The following is a 22,786-nucleotide window of genomic DNA, read 5'->3' as shown; positions in this document are numbered from 1 at the left end:
TTTGTCAGCATTCAAGAGTCTCTCATGGTTTGCCTCTCTCCCTTTCCCCCACCATTTCCGCCCTTCTTCTCCCCCTTGGTCCTCCGTCAAGTTCCTCCTAATCCTCCTATACGTGCAAACATATGGTATTTGTCCTTCTCTGCCTGACTTATTTCGCTCAGCATAACACCCTCAAGGTCCATCCATGTTGCTACACATGGCCAGATTTCATTAAAAATATGGAACGCTTCACGAATTTGCGTGTCATCCTTGCGCAGGGGCCATGCTAATCTTCTCTGTATCGTTCCAATTTTAGTATATGTGCTGCCGAAGCGAGCACTCTTCTTGTAAATTTCTGCACAAAGTCCTTCCAAGGTTTTGATTGCATTGAACCTGTGGATCAATGTGTGCAGCACTGACATCTTAATAATAGTAAACGTTCTGGCCCATAAACACAGTCTATTTCCTATTTATTTATGCCTTCTTTAATTTCTCTCAACAATATTTTATAGCTCTCAGAATGCAGGTCTTGAATACCTTTTGTCAATTTTATCACTATGTACTTCATATTTTTCATGATATAGTGGTAGTTATTATTTAACTTGAACTTCCAGAGGGTTGTTACTAGTTTATAGAAATACAATTCATGTTGTGCATATTGACCTTGCAAAACTCACTTTTTACTTCTAGCAATTTCTTTGCAGATTCCTTAGGATTTCTTCCTTGCAACATCCTTAGGATTTTTATGGAAACGATCATGGCTTCTGCAAGTGATGTTAGTTTTATTTCCTCCTTCCCAACCTATATTATTTTAGCCTTTTTATTCTCTCCCCCCCCCCCTCTCTCCATTGCCTGGGCTAGAGCTTCAAATAAAATGTTGAATGGAAAGGAGGAACGTGGACACTTTTGTTTTATTCTCTATCTAGGAGGGAAAGCATTCAGTCTGTCACCATTAAGGATGACGTTAGCTGTAGGGTTTGCTGTAGATTCCCTTTGTCAGGCATCATTTCTGTTCCCAATCTGCTAGAGTTTTTATCAGAAATGAATGTTGAATTTTGTCAAATGCTTTTTCTGCATCTGTTGAGAACATCACTTAATTTTCCTAAAAAGTCTCCTAAAATCATGAATTCCATTTATTGGCTTGCAAATTTTAAATCAATCCTGTATTTCTGGTGTACACCATATTTAGGATGGATTTTTTTAAAGGATCTCATTAAAACTTTGTTTAACTTTATTGAAAACTTGTGTCTATGTTCATGAGTGAAATTCATCTGAAGTTTTCTTATCTTGTAATCCCTTTGTCTGATTTTGGCATCAGGGTAATGCTGGCTTCATTGACTGAATTGGCAAGTTCTCTTTGCTCCAATTTTCTGAAAATATTTGTGTTTAATTGTATTCTTTTTTCCTTAAATGTTTGGTAGATTTCACAAGTGAAGTCATCTGGGTCTGGAGCTTCCTTTGTGGGAAGGTTTTTAACTCCAAATTCAAGTTCTTTAATACACACAGGGCAGGGTGCCTAGGTGGCTTAGTGGGTTAAGCGTCCGACTTCGGCTCAGGTCATGATCTCATGGTTTGTGGGTTCGAGCCCCGCGTCTGGCTCTGTGCTGACAGCTCAGAACCTGGAGCCTGCTTCGGATTCTCTGTCTCCCTCTCTCTCTGACCCTCCCCTGCTCATGCTGTCTGTCTCTCTCTCTCTCAGAAATAAATAAAACGTTAAAAAAATTTTTTTTAAATATACACAGGGCTATTCAGGTAATCTATGTTTTCTTGAGTGAGCTTTGGTAGTTTGCATTTTCCAAGGAATTTATCCATTTCGCCCAAGTTGTTGGATTTATTGGCACAACGTTGTTCATAATATTCCCGAATTAGCTTTTTAATGTCTATAGCATCAATAGCAATAATACCTCTCTCATTCTTGATATTCATAGTTTTTGCCTTCCCTTTCTTCCTGATCATTGTTTCAAGAGGTTTATTATTTTTATTGATTTTTTTTTTTTACAAAGAACCAACTTGACTTTCATTAATTCTATCCTTCTTCTGTTTTCTACTTTATCGATTCCTGCTCTGATCTTTTTTATTTTTTTTCTTCTGCTTCCTTTGGGTTTAACTTGGTCTTCTTTGTCTAGGTTTTGAAGGTGGAAACTGAGGTCACTCATTTCTCCTTTGCTCAGTTAAGTGTCTGTGGCTACCTATCGCCCTCACAGTACTTCTCCAGCTTCGTCCAAGGGTTGATGAGTGGTACTTGGAAAAAATGTAATTCAAATGCATTTTAATTTCTCTTTTGATCTCTTTTTTAATTTATATTTGAGACAGAGAGAGACAGAGTTTGAGTGGGGGAGGGGCAGAGTGGTGGAGACAGAACCTGAAGCAGGCTCCAGGCTCTGAGCCCAAAGCGGGGCTCAAACCCACGAGCAGTGAGATCATGACCTGAGCCGAAGTGGGACACTCAACTGACTGAACCCCACAGGCGCCCCGTTTTCTCCTTTGATTTCCGTGTTGCCCCATCAGTGAGTTACAAGTATGCTTTTCGCTTCCGAATGTTTGGAAATTTTCTAGATAACGGTCATGGATAACTAATTTACTCCCTTTGTGGTCAGAGAATACACTTCACGTGATTTGAATAACTTCACACTTACTGAGATTCGTTTTATGGCTTGTAGTATGGTCCATGCTGGTAAAACATTCCGCATGCAGTTGAAAAGAATATGTATGTATGCAGCCTCCTGTTAGGCAGAAAGTTCCATAAATGCCAATTAGAGATCAAGTTGGTCAATTGTATTCTTCAGGTATCTACATTTCTGTTTGGTTTTATGTCTTTTGGTCCATCAATAGTTGAGACAGGAATGTTAAAATCTCTGACTGGAATGGCAGATTTGTCTATTTTCTGCTTTCAGTTCTCTCAGTTTTTGGTTCATATATTTCGAAGCCAATATTGGACTTCTAAAAGCAGCTTTATTGAGGCATAATTTACATGCCATCAAATCCATCCATTTTAAGTGTACAATTCAATGATTGTTAGTAAATTTACAAACTTGGGCAACTATCACCACGATCCCATTTTAGACCATTTCTAGCAACTCTGCAGAGACCCTCCGCTCAGGGCGGGGCAATGCAAATCTGCTTTCTGACTCTATGGATCGATTTTTCATATAAATAGAATTGTAAGCTCTGTGGTTTTGGCATTCTTTCACTTAGCACAGTGTGTTTGAGTTTCATCCTCATCGCAGGTGGATCAGTACGTCCTTCCTTTGTACAGCTGAGTGGTATTCCCATTGATGGATAGACCTCATTTTGTTTATCAGTTTGCCACTTGATGGACATTTAAATTGTTTTCACTCTTTGCCAATTACAAGTAATGTTGCTAGTAAGATTCGCATACAAGTCTTTGCATGTACCTATGCTTCCACTTCTCTTGGACAGATTTCCTAGGAGTTGAATCATTAGGTCAGATGGTACACTTATTTAAATCTGTAAGGAGCCTAACTGTTTTCCGAAGTAGCTGCCCCATTCTACGTTCCCACCAGCAATGTAGGAGGGTCCCGATTTCTCTTCACATTCAACCAACCCTTGGTGTTGTCCTTCTGATTATAGACTGTGTTTTGACCCATTAAAAGTGGGTCCTCTTAATAGCACCACCCCATCTTACAGATGTGAATACTGAGATCCGGGATTCAAATTCTCATTGGTCTGTCATGCAGACCCAAGCTTTGTGAGCTGTATGTGGCTGCTTGCCCTTCTCATCAGAAGCTCAGGCCCTGGCTTTCCTTTGCAGTGGCCAGAGAGCCCGGCTCCCATCTCAGGCCCCTCTCATCTGCTCTCTCGGTTCCTCTAGAAGCTGGCCTGGCCTGTGGGTTTGCTGCCTCCCGCCTCCACAGAACTGATGCGGAAGAAAGTCCATGTTTGCTTAGGTGTGCATGAGTCCCGCGGGCTTATTCCCAGATTGGTATTCATACCAGGAGTTTCTCAGCTTCTACTTAATGCATCCCCTATAAATTGTGAAATAAGCTTGTCTGAGTCTGTTCTTACATTATTGCTACAAGAAAATACTCTTTTAGGTTTGCTGAATTTGTGCGTTACCTGAGGAAGAAAAAAAGTGTATATATATATACACATATATATTATGTGTATACACATAATGTATGTATGTATATATACATATAATCAGCTGATGACTTATTTTATCAGCTGACAATTTATCAGCTGACATTTTTCTGAAAACACACTATTTTAGAAACCCCCCAAGCCTCTGTGCACTCCCCCACCCCGCGAAGCTTTGGTGGGGAGCAGAGCAGGCAACGCGTTCAGAATACTGGCCCAGAGCCCTGGACTGGGCTCTGACGAGGTTCCCCACTGCTCGATGGGGAAATAAAGAGAATAATGTTGAGAGAGAGCTCAGAAAGCCGCAATTTATTTAATTTAAAGGGCTCTCCTCTGTCCTGCGATGATGTTTTCTGCCTACCTTTTCGGTGCTAAAATGCCCTTGCTTTATGAAATAATGGCGGTGGAAGAGAGTAGTCATTTTTATAAAATGTCTTATGTGGTGCAATAGAAGATGAAAGAGCACCATGTTGATCCATATATACTGATTTTAGTTTTTATTAGTATTCCGTTCTACCTTTTTGACTGACAAGTGATGTCCAAATGTTTGGGAGCTACTGGCCAGGGAGCAAGGACACAGGGACCCCAGAAGAAATACACAGGCCTGGCTTTAAATGTAACTTTGTAATAATTCGATCTGGGATAAAAGCAATACAATAATGGCAACAGAAGCAACAATAATAATGGCAGAAGTAAACGTTCACAAGAGATCTTTCTTTGTGTCAAGCACTGTTTTAAGTACTTTATATTCATAAATTCATTCCGCCTTTACTGACACCCCTGGGAAGAAAATAGATTAAAATTACGGGAGTTGAAGGGGGTAAATTAACATGACAAGGGTCTATGGTATCCACAAAAGGTATTTGGTCTTTGTGTCCAGTTCCTGGTGCAGAGTTTCTAAACCCTCGGAATTTCCTGAATGATAACGATGACAAGAGCCTCTTTTGTTCTAATGAGGCGACTCTTCCACAGGTGCCTAGATAGCTTCAGGATGGGGGCTGGGTCCCACCCTGCACCTCCTGGGAGGGGAGAGAGTGCTGGAGAGTCACCAGTGGCCAGAGATGCAATCAGCCATGCCTGTGTAACGAAGCCTCCCTGAAACCCCCATGTGATGGGTTCTGGGCTGGTGAACACTTTGGGAGTGCTGGGGGGCCTAGAGACTCTGTACGCAGCCCCCACCCCCGCCCAGTACCTTGCCCTATGCGTCTCTTCCATTTGGCCGTTTCTGAGTTATATCTTTTAATAGTAAACCAGTGACAGTCAGTAAAGCACTTTCCTAGGTTCTGTGAATTGTCCTAAGGATTCTCCAACATCGGTGGTGGGAAGCGGGGAGGTGTGGGAACTCCCACATGTGTAGCTAAGTCTGGGGGACGGACGAAGTGTGGGTAGCACGGGGACCTGGTACTTGTGACGAGTGTCTGAACGGAGTACAGTCTTGCGACACTGAACCCTTAATGTGTGGGGTCTGTGTAACTCCAGGTACTTAGTGTCAGAATGGAATTGAACTGGAGGACCCTCAGCTGGTTTTGGAGAATCAGAATTGGCTGGTGTCAGGAGGGGGGAAAAAAAACAAACCTGTCAATGGCCAACACATTGCCTGACCCACAGTATGTGCCCAATTAATATTAAATTTCTCCCCCTTCTTTTCCTCTGGGCAAACCCTCTAAATTTCTCATAGACGGCAGGCCAGCTGGTTCACAGCTTGGGTTTCGGCATCAACCTGGATCTGAGTCTGGGCTCCTCCTTCTGGCTGGGAGACCCTGGACAGGTTGCTCACCTCCTCTGTGCCTCAGTGGCTGAAGGCTGGACAGCAGCTGAGGTCGGTCCTCCCTCTGTGTCACATTCATCCTCTGACGGTGAAGACCAGACACGAGACCGGGAAGCAGTGTCTGGATCCTGCTTCTCTGGGTTTCTCCTCCTGGACCGGATCCACCGCTGACTGCGGAGATGTGTGGCTGAGTCTCCCCGCTGCCCTCTGCCCTCCAGGCCAGGGGCCCTGCCAAGCTCAAGCTCGGCGCTAACTCCAGCGGAGGAGCGGTAACCAAAGCCTGAGTCAGACTTCATTTCCTCTTGCCCGGGGAGCCTGGCCCGCCACGGGCCGGGTGCCAGGCCAGAGCGCTGTTGGCAAATGAGCCCCTGCTGAGTGAAAGCACCACTCACAGTGCCCATGGAGCTGGCGCTCACACACGCACCCTCTCCCCAGAGCCCCCCAGGGTGGGGAGGCTATCCCTATGCCCACTGCCCATGGCGCAAACAAGGAAAACCAAAGCTTGGACAGGCAGGCTCAAGCGGCAGAACATCTCAGCCCTTCCTTTCCTGCCCCTTCTTTGCTCTTGGTGCAATTGACTCATTAACAAAGCTTAAAATACAACCAACAGCAGCCGGAGGGGAGGGATTTGTGGCACTACCATCGTCCTGCAGGGTCTCCAGTGGTACCAACTACCATTTTGTGAGCACCTGGGTCTGGGCTTTTCCCAATCATCTCATTTCACCATCACATCAACCTGCCGGGGTAAACAATAACAGTGCCCATTTTACAGATGCAGAAACAGAGGCTCGGTGAAGACAAGTAGCTGGCCCCAAATCGCACAGCCTGGATATGTAGGGGCTGGGATGTGCACTCAGGACTGTGGCTTTGGAACCAACTTCCTGTTGTCCCTGAGTGTCTCATTGCGTGGCAGCTACCTGGCCCCTCTGCAGCCGGCCCAGGTGGGTGAGTGTTTGACAGAGCATGATGTCTGTCACAAAGGAGCTGTATGGAGAGCAAAATAGAACCCTGTGGGCCCAGTGGAAAGTGCCCAGTGGGGGAGCAGGAGTCCCTGGTGCTGTTCTTGGAGCTGTCACTCACCTTGAGTGTGAATTCAGATTCCCTCCAGGAGGGCAATTTATTTGGAGCTGCATGTCAATTCCCATCAGCGGGTAGTTGCTGTCTGGAGTGCTCTGCTGGAAACAATGTGAGAGGCTCGACAATCAACTTGTGCTGTCTGTCCCTGCAGTGCAGGTGTGGGGGGTTGGTGGGTTCAGGGGCTACTTCCACGCTATGCATTTGCAAATCCCAAATCAGAGGCCAGTGAAGATTCCTAAAAAGAGCTGCAACCCCCTATCTCAAAAATCAGGTTGTTTCCACTTGAGCACTAGGCAAAGGGCACCAAGAATTTAGGGTTCCCAGATAAAATATGGGCATCCTGTAGTTTTATTTGCTAAATCTCTCTCCACCAAAGAAACTGCAAATTCAAGACACTTCAAGAGAATCTTTCAAGCAGTTGATTTAATCTCTGAGTTAGCCCGGTTGATATACAGCCATGACTGGCTACCATCTTCTGCGCCCTCTCTTCCTCTTTATAATAAATTCAGCATTGTTCATGAACCTCTTTGCAGGTGGAGGTACTAAGCTTGATAAGTCAAGGCAACGGACTCCCTTTTTTTTTTTTGGGTCGGGGGTGGATTTAAACTCAATCTGTTTTGGGGAAATTATGGCGTCAATTCAGGATTCTCTTCCCTCGCTCCCTTTCCTTATCCTTGGGTGCTGAGCCCAGGGAAGTGTTCTGTCTTTTCTGACCTCTGCTGACCCCTGGTCAGTTCTCAGAGGCTAGCCTTCACCTTACCAATGCCCAAAAGGCACCATGGCCTGCAGCTGTCAGGGGCACACGTCATTCTTCCTGTTCGTACTGGGAGGCTTCAACGGGAAGTGATTTTCCTATACTGGGAGAGCTCTGAGTGGCTGCCTCACATCTGGACAACTTTCTTAGTCATTGTGTCTCACTGATCTCAGCACCATATTGAACTTCAGGCTTATGTGGGAAACTAAGAGCTCCAGGATGTACTTCAACTTATGGGAATTTCCATGGCCCGTGTCTTCTTCTGTCTCAAGATCAAGACCCCAGGGCTCTTCTCAGGGACCCCTGATGATTGTCTTTCCAGCCCATTGCTGTGGAAAAGTGGGTATTATCCTTCACACATTCTTGGGCACTCTGGTTTATGGGGTTCTGGATATTTGAAGCCAGCTTCTAGGCTTTAGGAAAAAGGAGGGCATTTTTCCTCCCTGCTCAAACACTTGACATTTCCAGATGAAATCCATGGCTTTCGACACCATGGTTTCTGTTATAGATTCACGAAAACGTACCTAAGAACTCCAAGCCAATACTTTGATTCTTCTGTCTTTTTCTGCCTCCATTCCCTGAGGGTGATCTGATAGAATTCCTCCTAGCTGCTAGAAAAGTGGGCAGAAGAAAGAGGTGCAGGACTTGAATATAAATATAGTTTTTATTATCAATCTTTTACATCACTATGGATACATTCAGAATAAGTTATAAAGCCCACATACCAAAAGGATCCATCTCCCATGCAAAAAGACATGATCATGTAAACACAAGCTGTACATCTTGTCTGACTTATTTCTGGGGATGCTCACATATCTGTGGCTCTGATCCTACTATTGAAGGGTATTTCCATCCATCCATCATCCATGATGACCCCAGCGTGAAAAGAACACCTCCCTCCGACTTTATTTCTAGAGTCCTGCTGCCAACTCTTCATTCACTGTCTCATCGTTGATTCATCTGTTCATTGGCCATATTTCCTGTACCTTCATTCTGAGTGAGGGACTGAGGGATGGATAAGCCAGAGATGGCCTCTGCCCCATGGAGTGCACACTCAAGGACGTCGCAGAGTCTTGGGAAATGCATGGTAAGTCACTGAACCAATTCTGATCAAATACTCCTTGATTATTGTACCAGTTTGCTAGGGCTGTCACGAAGAGGTAGCATAGATGGGGGCGGGGCTTAAATAATATTTATTGCTCCACAGTTTTGTAGCCTGGAAGTCCAAGGTCAAGGTCTCAACAGGACTGGTTCCTTCTGGGAGACATGAAGGAGAACACACAACCTCTGGTGGTTTGTGGGTAATCTTTGGTGCTCTTTGGCTTGTAGAAGCATCATCCTGATCCCTGCCTTCGTCTCCACATGGTGTTTTCTGCTGCTGGTGGGGACAAGGGTGGGACTGCATCCTTTAGAAACCTGCCTTCAACTGTACTCCTCACATACAGCATACACAGAAACCCCCCACTCACCAAGGACGGGGCCACAGCAGGTAGCACCTCTCCCCCCCCCCACCACCTCCCACACCCTGAGCGGCTCTGCCTTCAGTCTAATGCATGATTATTCCTGCTTAAAAGCACTGTCATGGCACATCCGGCTCACTCCTCCCCTCTTGGTATTGTGGAGATGGCCCCCTGAGGCTGGCCAAGGGGACCGCACGCATCTAATGACAAGGCTCATCATTGCACTTAAGACTCACCCGGAGCCCCCATCCCCAGCGTGCAGATTACACATGGGACTGTTTCCCCGCCTGGACAGCCACTTCCAGGTCCTGCCTCTCCTGCAGGAACTCCGGCTCCAGGCCACTTCCCAGGGATTCCGCGGTTTGTTTTTGCCGGCTCAAGCTGATTCAGTTCCCTCTAATTCTCCCAAGGCTTTGCTCCTGGCGCAGTCGCTGGAGATGCTCTGGCTTTGCAGTGAACCGAAATGTTATTCACTGCAGGGGAACAAAACCCCAGCAAAGCAGAGGCTGCAGTTTCCCGTAAAATAGGATTTTCGTCATCAAGAAAAAGCTGCGGAAGTGGAATCAAAGTCACAACTTTTCACTCTTGTGCCAACTTCCCTTCCACTTGCTTCCAGGGCTCTACTAGGGTACCAGGCACCAGGGGTCTCGGGAACAATAGAAGCCAAGAAGGATACAACAGGAGGGACATGTGGCCCAGCACAGGAGTCTCCAAACAGCAGCTGATTGAATCATTCGTTCAATAAATGTTGATTGAGCATCTTTTATGTCGCAGGCACTGTGCTAGGGGTGTTTGCAATATACCAATGGGAAGGGTAGACATGTTCCCTGCCCTTATGAATCTTACGGTCATGGGGGTACAGACACACTGTCACAGACTACCCACAGCCCACGGAATGGGAGAAAAATATTTGCCAATTGTGTATCTGAGAAGGGATTAATAGCCAGACTCTAGAAGAAGCTCCTAAACCTCCACAATAAGAAAACAAACAACCCCATTTAAAAATAGGCAGAGGACGGGGGCCTGGGTGGCTCAGCCAGTCAGTTAAGCATCCAACTCTTGGTTTCAGTTCAGTTCATGAGCTCATGGTTTGTGAGTTTGAGCCTTGCATCGGGCTCCGTGCCAACTGCACAGAACCTGCTTGGGATTCTCTGTCTCCCTGTCTCTCTACCCCTCCTCTCTCTTTCTCTCAAAATAAATAAATAAACTTAAAAAATTTTTAAGTGGGTAGAGGACTTGAACAAACAATTCTACTAAGAAGATATATATAGCGCCAAACAACATACAAGGTCATCACAATTTTTAAAAATTCCCCAAAGGCACGGTTTTAAAGTTTAGCAAGTGCTATGTGGGAAAAGCACAGGGACCTATGGCCAGGTCAAACAGGGGTTCCGGATGCTGTTTGAGGAATGGTCAGGGAAGGCTTCTCTATAGAGGTGACATTTAAGCCAAGACCCGGGGTGGGATGGTAAAGACTTAAGAAGACAAAGAGGGAGTAAAGGCAGTGAAGGCAGAGGGAAGGGCATTGGAGAAGCCCATGTGGGAGGCAGGATGTGCCTGTGGGCTGGGAAGATTGAAAAAAGACAGGATAGGGCACCTGGGTGGCTCAGTCAGTTGAGTGTCTAACCTCAGCTTGGGTCATGATCTTGCGGTTCGTGAGTTTGAGCTCTATGTCAGCCTTTGGGCTGACAGTGTAGAGCCTGCTTCGGATTCTCTGTCTCCCTCTCTCTCTGTCCCTCCCCCCCCCCAAAAATAAATAAACATTAAAAAAGAAAAAAGACAGGATATTTTAGCAGGAAACAAGGTGGAAGAAGCAGAAAGACCAGAATATTGGTCTGTGTCCCAAGTCCAGTGGGAAATCACTGGAAGGTTATAACTAGACTTGTCACGAGTAGATTTTTATTTGCAGGAGCTGACTACAACTTCATTAAAAAGAGAATTCTCCCTCACAGTGGAGGAAGACACCAATTAGGGTGTTATCACCCTGGTACAGGCGAGAGGCGATGTTGGGTTGGCATCCAGGCGTGGCGGGGGGCAAGAAAGACTGGCGGATTCAACAGATGTGTGTGAGAGGAGACAGGCCAGCAGCTGCTGACCAGTCAGTGTCCCTCGTGAGCAAGGAGCAGGGAGCCAGGTGTCCGATGGGGCGTCAGTGCCAGGCTGTGATCTGAGGTGGGTAAGCCTGTCAACTGGAAACAAGTCATGAGAATTAGAAGCAAAGCAGGGACCAGAGGTGGGGGCAGTGGCTTCAGAAGTGAGTCCATCTATAGCCTCCCCAATGCTGGAGGTCTGGAGTATAAAGTCCATGTGGCAAGGTGAGCCTGACGTCCCAGAGAGCGGTGACAGCAGGCAAGTCCGCAAGGGGATGGAATGTGCTAGAGGGAGCAGCCGGTGCGAGGCTGTTGTGGAAAAATTCTAAAGACTGGCTCTGTTTATGTGGGTGCCCTAAGTGTTCTATTTTTGTCTCCCAGTGCTGGGCTCAGGGGAGCTAATGATCACCTTTGGTTTTCTGCGCTGCTATAGTAACCTTTGTGGGGAGCCCCCGTACCATCGGCACAGACTCCATTGTCAGTACGTATCTGAAAGATGGATGGCATGACCTTGGGGGAGAAATCTCTATTTAGGTTTATTAAAATAAAAACACGCACTGCTGTTCTACGGTGAACGTGTTGTACTCCTGTGAAAAAATAAAATAAAGGGGAAAATACACTGTCGGGCTCGTTCACTGCCAGAGGCCACTTGTATCGACGCAAACGCCTGCAGAAAGCAGTGGGGGCCGTCAGACACGGAGAGTCTTTAAATTGTTTATGACTTTTGTTGCAGTAACTGTACTTCTGAGATTCTTTCTCCATGCAGTAATCCTAAATACGAAGCAAAAGCTTTACAGACAGAGGCATGTTAACTGCAATAGAACTTGTAACCGGTGAAAAAGGAAAATAGCCTAACTGTCCAAAACAAGGGGCCATAAATTCTGGGCCATTCCACTCACTGGAATATTATTTAGCCACTAAAGATGATGATTACAAAGTATATGTGCCAGGCTGGGTCACGCTGATAATACAGTGGAGTGTGCACGTGTGTTTGACCTCCACTATGGAAAGCTAAATCTGTAACATTGGAGATAAGGTTCTGAGCAAAGCCAGAAGGAGATGTATCAAATATTAACCACCCTGTGTGGCTCATGTCTTCATGGTGGAGCTGTTGATAGTTTTTTTTTTTTTTTTGCATTCTGCTTTAATTTATGCAACAATCATTTTTATAATGTGTGTGTATTTCATAACAGGAAAAGTTAACCTTCAGTGAGAAAAACTTTGGCCCGGTTAACTTTCCTACTGGAGAAGTGACCTGAGCCCTTCAAAAGCCAGGTCTTCAAATGTCACTGCTTTCCTCCAGGGGAGGAAAGAGCTGAAAAATGGTACTGGGGAGGCATGTTTCATGGTGATCATGAACTTGACCTTGAGCTTGCTGTTAGACCGGGTTTGAGTCTTGGCCAGGCAACTTACTGACTGTGTGACCATTATAAATAACCTGGAGATAATAACATGACCCCTTTCACAGGGCTTATCAAGATTATTTGAAATGATGTGGGTAACTGCTTAACAATCTGCTTGGCATGTAGACTGTCACTCCTAAACATTAGCTATCATTGAGATTATTATTGCCAGGGGACTAGCCTACAGAGATACTTGTATAAACCGTTGACCGCCACAGAATTCAGATCTCATTGGTCTGAGAGAAGTAGGCTGTGTAGACATTTTGTTCTGATAGGAGAGTGACATCACTGAGTCTCCATGGAGCTCTGGGAAGGGAGCTAATGGTCCATGGATGAGGCAGTGACCCAGGGGAAGGGCCACCTGCTTCTCGCAGGAACCTCTGAGGGCGCCTACAAAAGGGTTTGCATCGTCTGGGCTCACGCCATCACCCTTGCACTGCAGAAAAGAGCCTGGTGGGGACCAGCTTTGTGTCACTCTGGCTGAAAAGCACTGCTCCTGGAGGTGCACTCCCCCCACCCCAACCAGGTGACTGAAGTGCAGGCCCAGCTCAGCGGCATAAAGCCCTCCTCCAAGCAAGGACTTGCTTACCTCAGTTGCCGGGTCTGTGCTTGGGAATCTTTTATGCCTTGTAATTCCTGGGAGAAAGTAGGCCCCCAAAGTTCAGTCTGGGGGTCCAGATCCTCCCCCTCCATTTGGGGGGCATGATTTTGCACTTTTGCAGCTCTGCACAAGATATTTCCTTCCCTTTGAACGTTCTTCCCCTGCTGCCACCCACTGTGAACTCCAACTCTGCCTTCAAGACTGGGCTCAAATGTCCCCTCCTCTGGGAAGCCCTCCCGGAATACATCGCCCTAGAATTAATCACCTCTTACAGATAATGACTTTGGAGACTGCTCACTGCTAGAGGTACACATACCTCTCTCACCAACCACACCTTGCTTCTCCTTTGTGGCACTTCTCATGACACACACCTGTATGTACCTGTGCCAAAATAATTTATTATAGTGCCGTGCAATGTCTCTCTGATGGCAGGAATGTGTCGTTCTTGTCACATGTCGTTATCCTTAGCATTCCGGGCATGCCGTAGTTGTTTGATCACTATTGAAGAGATGAACAAATGAATGAACGAACGAATGAATGCCTTTCACCTTCATGGTTGCACAATATTTCCCATTCTGTCAGGGCTGGGTTCATGCTTTTCTTGCTGGTTGCTCCCCCTCCTGTGAAGGACACGGGGAGGCACTGCCCAGATGTCATTCTTGGGTGACCCTCACCCAATGATTGCCTGATGTGGAGAATAAAGGCATGGTCGTCTGGCCCCAATTTGGAACAAGCCTGGAAGGCTCCCTCTGGCTCCAGCGTCCCTCATGAGGTTGACAAGGCGGGTGTTGATCTGCACCTGGCTTCTCTTTTCTCCGCATCCTTCTCCACCCCTCTCGTAGGTGGTCTTCTCAAGGGCTCTCCGTCCCAGCGTCTGCTTCCTGAAGTTGCCCTGCAATATCTTCCATCCCAGCAGTTTGGGACTGAAGCGACTTTGGGGGAATTTGGAGGAGTTACTCACTAAATATTTCCTGAGTGGATAAATGGATGAATGAATCCCCTTCTGAATGAAAGGTTGCTCAGTCTCACTCTCTACCATCCGCTCTAGCCTGTGAACTTGCCGTTGGAGCGACTGTGTCTTTTTCATCTTCGTAACCTAGGCATCGAATGCCCTGCCAGGTATACAGCAGGTGCTCCGTAAGTGTTGGAGGAATGTTGGACACATGAGCCCAGATTTGGATGAGAGGGTGTGGCTGAGACAGGTAAACCTGTCTCCATTTTCAGACCTTAAATTAATTACTTTATTTTTAAAGTTTATTTATTTGAGAGAAAGTGCTGGGGGGGAGGGGCAGAGAGAGGGAGAGAGAGAATCTGAAGCCGACTCTGCACTGTCAGCCCAGAGCCCCACGTGGGGCTTGAACTCATAAACCGTGAGATCATACATGAAGCCAAAGTTGGACGCTTAACCAGGTGCACCCAGGCCTTAAATTTAAAGAAATTCTCCCTCCTTCACCCTTCTCTCCCTGACTTCTTCCTCCTCATTCTACCCCCCTTCTTCCTCTTCCTCTTCTTCTTCTTCTTCTTCTTCTTCTTCTTCTCCTTCTCCTTCTCCTTCTCCTTCTCCTTCTCCTTCTCCTTCTCCTTCTCCTTCTCCTTCTCCTTCTCCTTCTCCTTCTCCTTCTCCTTCTCCTTCTCCTTCTTCTCTCTCTCTCTCTCTCAGCAGCTGCCTTGCAAAGGTGGGTCAGGGGAACCATTTCCAGAGTGGTCAGATGGAATTGGTGAGTTCTCTCCCCCACTTGCCTTCTCAAAGCCCCTTTCAGCACTTATTTGAGAAATTGATGCCGGCTCGGGAACACAGCCGAGGTTGGCAACAATAAAGGCCCCTTTCAAAACAACTTCCATTACCTGTGGTCAGTTTGAGGCTTGTAGGCCACAGAAATGGGTCTCAGCAGGCTCCTGGGGGTGGGGGTGGGGATCGCACAAATTGATTCTGGCAGTTCTCCAAAGTGCAGACCCATGAGAGGGTATGCCTCCCAGCGTAGCCAAGCCAGTCGACAGCACCCGGGCTTCGGGGACACACCACGGGCCATCTCCCACCTGTGTGATCTCAGGCACATGACTTCACCCTGCAAATCCACAGTCACCTCCCCCATGAAATGGGGCCACTCCAAGCCTCCACCAGGCCAGAGAAAGGCAGGGGAGGCACCATGAGCTATTCGGAATTAGACAGATGGGGTCTGCATTCAACTTTGCCACCTGCCCAGCGTTGTGACTTTCAGCAGGACCCTCACCCTCTCTGTGCATGAGCGAGTTCATCTGTAAAATGGGAGTATAATGCCTTTCCGTAGGAGTTGTGGAGAGAATTAAGATGCTGTAGTAGCACGCTTAGAGGCCTGCCTGGCTCTGAGCTGCAAGTTTAATACAAGTTCGCTACTGTAATAATTTAGGTTATGGATGGGATTCTGTTGCCGAGGTAATTATTTTGGAGCCTCTGCGGACCACAAAGTAGCTGACAGAGGCTGTACCACGTCCCCACTGCTGGCTGGCCCAGTTATTTCTCACCAACCTGCATCATTTCAATCTTTTGTTTTTAATATTATACTTCAATTTTTTTTCTTATTACATAAGTAACACATGTTCATTGTAATATATTTGGAAACCACAGAAAAGCACAAAGAGGCAAGCAAATAGAACCCAGAGATAAACATTACTAATACTTGGGCTAATTTTCTTGCTCTCTGTAGTCTCTGCCGCACTCACCTACGCATATGTAGGTAAATACTGGTGCCTCCTGCCTTCAGCTGGGTCACCTGATATCATAAATCAGGTTGTGACCTTCCATTTTCACTTAATAGATTATGGACACTTTTGTGTGCCATAAAATATCCTCCCAAAACATAATTTTATGTCATTTCATATACTATTTTATGGAGGTATCCTACTGATTCAACCGTTTTCCCAATTCAGAATTTTCCTCCCTCCAAATGTCATGTTGTAAACAATCTGGTGATGAACATCTTTGTGTCTAAATCTTAGGCCCTTTGCATTAGTTCCTTAGAATAAATTCTTCAAGGGAATTCCAGGGTGGGAAGATACACAGATGTTTAGGCAGGATTTATGCATTGAGGGTTCCCATATGATACTATCAAATGGCCCAGAAAATATCAACAAGACGGGCGTCTGGCTGGCTCAGTTGGAAGAGCACAGAATGCTTGATCTCGGGGTCATGAGTTTGAACCATGTTGGACGTAGAGATTAGTAAAATAAATAAATATCAGCAGGATCTCTAACTATTCTGTTGCTCCAATGGCCCTCTCTCAGAAAGGTTTACTAATTTGTATGTTTTCTAGTTAGTGTATGAGTATACTATTTCCCCACACCTTGGCAACATCAGCTACCGGCATTTTAAAAGGTTTTGTGTAATAGGTGCTTTTATTTTTTTTAATTTTTACATATAATTTATTGTCAGATTGGTTTCCATACAACACCCAGTGTTCATCCTGAGAAGTGCCCTCCTCCGTGCCCATCACCCACTTTCCACTCTCCCCCCACCCCATCAACCCTCAGTTTGTTCTCTGTATTTACGAGTCTCTTATGGTTTACCTCTCTCCTGCTCTGTAACTTTTTCTCCCTGGTCCATGGTTGACACATCCCCAAAGGCAAGGGGATCAAGAGCAAAAATGAACTATTGGGACCTAATCAAGATAAAAAGCTTCTGCACAGCAAAGGAAACAATCAACAAAACTATAGGCAACCAACAGAATGGAAAAAGATAGTTTCAAATGACATATCAGATAAAAGGCTAGTGTATCTAAAATCTATAAGGAACTCATCAAAATCCACACATGAAAAACAAATAATCCAGTGAAGAAATGGGCAGAAGACATGAATAGATACTTTTTCAAAGAAGACATCCAGATGGCTAACAGACGCATGAAACGATGCTCAATGTCACTCATCATCAGGGAAATGCAAATCAAAACCACACTGAGATACCACCTCACACCGGTCAGAGTGTAATATGCGCTTTTAAAACACAAAAATCAATCCATACTGAATTCCAACACAAGCCTGCTGAGTGACCGTGAGCAAACCACATCCTTCTTCTGGCTTCAATTTCCTTATCTATCAAAGGAGGAGGTAAACTTTGATAGGATTCTCTTGGTTGCAAGTGAAAGAGAAGCCAAACTCCACAGGCTTAAGGCAATAATAATCAGTTATTGGTTCATGTAACTGTAAAGTGTAAGAAGTAGGACTTCAGGCACAGCTGTGGCGTATGCAAATGCTGTCATCCAGAATTGATTTCTTCTGTCTTCCAGAAGTTCCATTTTGGTTTGCTTCCTGGGCGGATTCTCTCCAAGTAGTCCCCTCCAAGAGCCCTGCCAAAATGACCCCTTCCCAGCTCACAGCACCTCTTTTGTGATAGTCTCAAGGTTCTTTCTGATTGGGCCAGCTGAAGTCACGTGCCCATTATTGGCCAATCACCGGGGAAAGGGGCTGGACTATGTTGATTGACCAGATCTGGAGCTCATCTCCCAGCAGGTGGGGAGTGATGACTCCCAGGAAAAGTCAGAAGTAGGAATGTTGGGGTGTAACCAAAGCAGGTGGAATTGATGCTAGGCAAGCAAATCAGCCTCTGAGGACCCTTTCTGACACTGCAGGAGTTTGGGAAACTCTGGTGTTTCCCCAGCACGTTTCCTGCAGAGGTTTTGCACATCTGGTTTCTCCATGGCTAATGTATCCTGCCCATTAAACTCATGGGCGCTTGTTTCAGTTACCTTTGCTTCTAGGGGCACCAGAACAGAGAGGAGGATAATTACCATATAGATTTATGGACCTCTGCTCAACAAGCAGGCCCTTTCCCCGCAACGGCACAAAGCCAGCCTCATAAATATTAATCAGAAGGAAACTGCAATCAACCCGAGTGGGAGAGGAAATGGCAAATTGGTTCTTCCTCTGTAGGACATAAAGGCAACGTTCACTGCTGCACAACCAGAGGCTATCTGGTGGGTTGCCTGTGTCTCCCAGCTTTCAATAATAACAATAACAATAATAATAATAGCAACTACTACTATGTAGGAGGTTCCTACCACGTGCTACACATAAATATGGCACTTCACGTACATACATTTTAACTCTTATTTTAAGATGATGAAACTGGGTCTCTGAAAGTCAAGCCATTTGCGCAGGAAGACAGCCAGCATGAAGCCATCTTAGGAGTCAAACCCAGTCTGCCTGACCAAAACGTCTGAGTCATTTCCTTTGGATGGGTTGCATAAGTCTTCTTCAGGAGGGAAGAACTTGACTGGCCTTTGAGTTTGGGGGATACTATCAGTTAGATTTCTCTATTAGGGGCACCTGGGTGGCTCAGTTGGTTAAGTGTTGGGCTCCTGATTTAGGTTCGGGTCATGATCTCACAGTTGGTGAGTTCAAGCTCCATATGTGGCTCTGTGCTGACAGTGTGGAGCCTGCTTGGGATTCTCTGTCTCCCTCTCTCTCTCTGCCCCTCCCCTGCTTGCTCCCTAAGTCACTCCGTCTCTCAAAATAAATAAATATTTTTTTAAAAACTCAGATTTCTCTGTTACGTCTTTGGAGCATCAGGGAGAGTAGCAAGAGAGATCCTGGTTGCTTTTGTACCAAGTTGTCAACACGCAGACACACGAGGTGAAGGTTCTGGAAAGATATGCTCTAGCTCCAGCTTTGGACAGGAGCCAGGTGCCAGGTTTCTAAACTTTGTCCCTATTTCTGGACTATCATGTGGTCGTCACTTTAACTAGCCTCAGGCCCACTTTACAGGTAAGGACATGGAGGCCAGTGGGATGACGTAGACAAGGTCCTGACTTTCATTCACTCATTCAATGAATATTGAACTAAATGTCTAAGTACTTAACGGGATCTTTGCCAACTTTCTCTTAACCAACTTGCTTTGCTTACAGGCTTGTTTACAGATGATGACGAATGCCAGCCGCTCCCTGATGGCTACTAAGCACTTAGCACCCCCAGAGGGACGGAACTCTTGCTCCAAGTCAGTCAAGTCTGTTCCCAGCCTGCTATGCCTCAGTTGCATTTGTTCTTACAATCACACAATTTAATTAAGCAAACTGATTACCTTCAATGTAGCGTGAAAAGAAAGGGGAGATGTTTCTACAAACAGGGAACCAAATGCTATATAAAGACTCACTGAAAAGAAAAGTTCCTGGAAGAAAACCAAGCACCCCCGCTCCCCCCCACAGCCTGCGGTCAAGTTCGGTGTGGGAGGTCAATTGCGAAGGTTCAGAGTCACAGTGCATCGCACACAGCAGCGGCTTTGCAAAACAAACAAACAAGCAAAATCATACGAAACTCCAAGAGCAAAAACACTGAGGGGAAAAGCCTCGCCTTCCATCATGAGCGTGGTGAATCTGTAGTGGAACTTAACGGGTTGACTTTGGTGCACAGGAAATTGAACACAATCTGAGGAAGTACTGAAAGCAAAGATGTTTATATTAGTTGTTACAAGTAAGGAGACAGGGAGCTGGCTCCCAAAGAGGGACGCCCCCACACTACCCCTGCCCATGTGGTTAGTGCAGGAAGCTTTCACTCAGTGCACTCCGGGGCGGGGGTGGGGAGCTTGCGTATACATTAAGCATCTTACACACATTCTATTACTTAAGCACGGGGATGGTTCAATTGTGCATTCCTAGCTTGTCAACAGGCACACGTGGTATGTTCAATAACAAGGCAGAAAACCCCATCTGTAGGCGGGGATCTCGTATTATAATGAGCTAAAGGTAACTTCAAGACCACTCAGCGAGGCTTCTGCACAGGTGCTTGGCTCCAAACCCGGTCACACCGGGGCACGTGAGGGGCTATCAGGTGAAACGCGCAGCTGGGTGTCTCCATAGCCGGAACTACTGGTTCAGTAAAACAAAACACGTTCCTCCCCTGCTTTTCCCTCCCCACCTTCTTCCGCTGATAGCTTTCAGCCCTCTTCTTTGACTAACTTCCCCTTGCATCCTAGCTAACAGTCTGTGCACACATCCTTGAGTTAAAAAAAAAAAGTGTTAAGGGAGCAATCATTTTCAGTTTCAGTGTTAAAACATCTTCCTTTGGCTTAGCGGGCGAGTCGCTAGCCCTGCGTGGACTCCTCTGTGTACCTAAGGTAACCGGTGACAGGGAGACACGGGGAGGCAGGGAGATGCAGGAAATCAGTGCGTTGGAAATGAACCTTCACTTGCCCTCTTTCCCTTTTCTTCTTCCGGAAGGACAATGGGTACCTGCATCTATCAGGAGGTCTAACCCCAAATCCGCTGACATCATAGACCCCTCCTTTTCCCTCCACCCACAGCCAAACTCCTGTCAACGCCACCTCCTTGACATCCCACAAACCCACCCCTCCTTCCCACCAGTCCTCTGTTTTCCTTCCTCTCTCCTTTCCGCCTTCTCTCCCTCTTTCCTTTCCTTGAGCTTGCAAATATTCAGTACCAGCTACTCAGTGACTCTGGGGGAGCACTATTAAGCAGGGTTAATGTGGTCCCTGCCCTTAAGAAGGTTATAGTGTAGCAGGTAGCAGATTAAAGAAATAAATAAGTAAACCAGGAAACATATTAATCATTATAAATTTCAGTGCTATGAAAAAAAGCAAAGGGGACAGTGAGCAAGAACTGTGGAGGCGGCTGGCTTGGAGGAAATCAAGGAAGCCTTCCATAGGGAGGGGACACTTAAATTAAAACCCAAATGATGAAAAGGAGCTGGCTGAGAGAAAAATGGGGGGTGGGCGCATTCCATAGAATGGAGAGGAAGGCTTGAAATCAGATGAGAAATAAAATGAAAGCTGCCTAGGTGGCTGGAGTCTGAAGAATGGGGCATCATGGGATAATTTGGGAGGTCAGCGGGGCCTGTAGGTTAATAGGAGAGTCTGGGAGGCACCGGAGTGGCTCCGGTTAAACATCTGACTCTGGTTTCAGCTCAGGTCATGACCTCACAGTTTGTGACTTTGGACTCATTGTGCTATTAGTGAAGAAACTGCTTGGGATTCTTTCTCTCTGTCTCTCTCTCTCTCTTCTCTCTCTGCTCCTCCCCCACTCATGCATGCCTGCTCTCTCTCAAAATAAATAAATAAATTAAAAAAAAGATATGACTTTGGATTTTGTTACAAAGCCAATGGGAAGCTTTAGAAGCTTTTAAATAAGGGACCAGTGTTCTTTTTTGAAAGAAAATTATTATTATTATTATTTTAGAGAATTGTATGTTCACATGCAGGTGTAAGAAATAAAACATGGGGTGCCTGGGGGGCTCAGTCGGTTAAGTGTCGGACTTCGGCTCAGGTCATGATCTCACAGTCTGTGAGTTCGAGCCCTGCATTGGGCTCTGACAGCTCAGAGCCTGGAGCCTGCTTCAGATTCTGTGTCTCCCTCTTTCTCTGCCCCTCTCCTGCTTACTCTCTGTCTCTCTCTCTCTCAAAAATAAACATTAAAAAAAAAGGAAATACAACAGAGAGACCCCAGGTACCCTTTACCCAGTTTCCCCCAATGGTATAACATGTTACAAGCTTGTAATGCAATATAACAACCCAGATAATGACATTGACACAATCAAGATACAGAACACTTCCATCACCAGAAAGACCCTCTTGTTGTCATTTGTAGGCTAGATCTATCCCCATCCTGCCCTCACCCCCTCCTTAACCCCTGACAACCCGCACATCTGTGCCCTGTTTCTATAACTTTGTCATTTCAAGGATGTTACATACATGGGATCAGGTGGTAACCTTCTTGATATTGGCTCCTTCCCCCACCCCCACTGAGCAGAATTTCCTGTAGACTCATCCAAGTGGTCGTGACCACTGATAGTCCTTTCATTTTATTACTGAGGACCTATGTCCCTATTCCTATAGGGAATCCACAATTCCCTATGTGGATGGGCCACAGTTCGTTCAACCCTTCACCCGCTGAGGGACATCTGGATTCTTTCCAGTTTGGGGTTCTTACAAAGAAAACTGCTACAAACACCTATTACAGGCGGACATAAATTTTCATTTCTCCAGGACAAATCCCCAAGGATGCAGTGGCTCGGTCTCAAGGCATTTGCATATTTAGTTTCTAAGGAACTGCAAGACTCTTAACCAGAGCAGTTATCCCATTTTTCATTCCCACCAGCAATGCACGAAGGATTTAATTTGTCCGCATCTTTGCCAGCATTTGGTGGTGTCACCATTTTTTATTTTCGCCATTCTGATAGGTGCACAGTGATATCTTGTTGTGGTTTTAACTTGCATTTCCCTGACGGCAAACGATGTAGAAGATCTTTTCATGTGCTCATTTGCCATCTGTATATCCTCTTTGGTGAACCAAGATTCTTTTACAGATTTATCATTCTGTCTAGTGATGAGCCCCTTTCCCCTAATAAGACCCGAGAGCAGGGCTTGACCCATGAATGATGTGAGTAAGTGCTTCTTGGATGAACAAACTCAGGACCAGAGGCTTCATCAAAGCCCAGACACGGCTCATGCTGGGTCAGTGCCCCTCCCACAGCACCCATCCTGCTGCCCATGGCACAGATCTCACCTGCTCACCAGCCCGCAACTAACCGTGTCAGTAAATTCCATCTAGAAAGGATTCGATGCCCAGAGACTTGT

At 46.0% G+C, this 22,786-nt stretch overlaps 1 non-coding gene across 1 annotated transcript; it reads right to left on the bottom strand.

Moving 5' to 3' along the window:
• Positions 1 to 212: 212 nt before the first annotated feature.
• Positions 213 to 319, bottom strand: LOC120227913. The gene has a single exon (XR_005527368.1). It is a non-coding gene; the product is annotated as a U6 spliceosomal RNA (small nuclear RNA).
• Between the last annotated feature and the right edge of the window lie 22,467 nt (positions 320 to 22,786).

Source organism: Hyaena hyaena, unplaced genomic scaffold (genome assembly GCF_003009895.1).
Source record: "Hyaena hyaena isolate Hyena2069 unplaced genomic scaffold, ASM300989v1 scaffold_19, whole genome shotgun sequence".
In the NCBI taxonomy this organism is placed as follows: Eukaryota; Metazoa; Chordata; class Mammalia; order Carnivora; family Hyaenidae; genus Hyaena; species Hyaena hyaena.
Note: the sequence above shows the minus strand (reverse complement) of the source record. Positions and strands in the feature narration are given on the sequence as shown.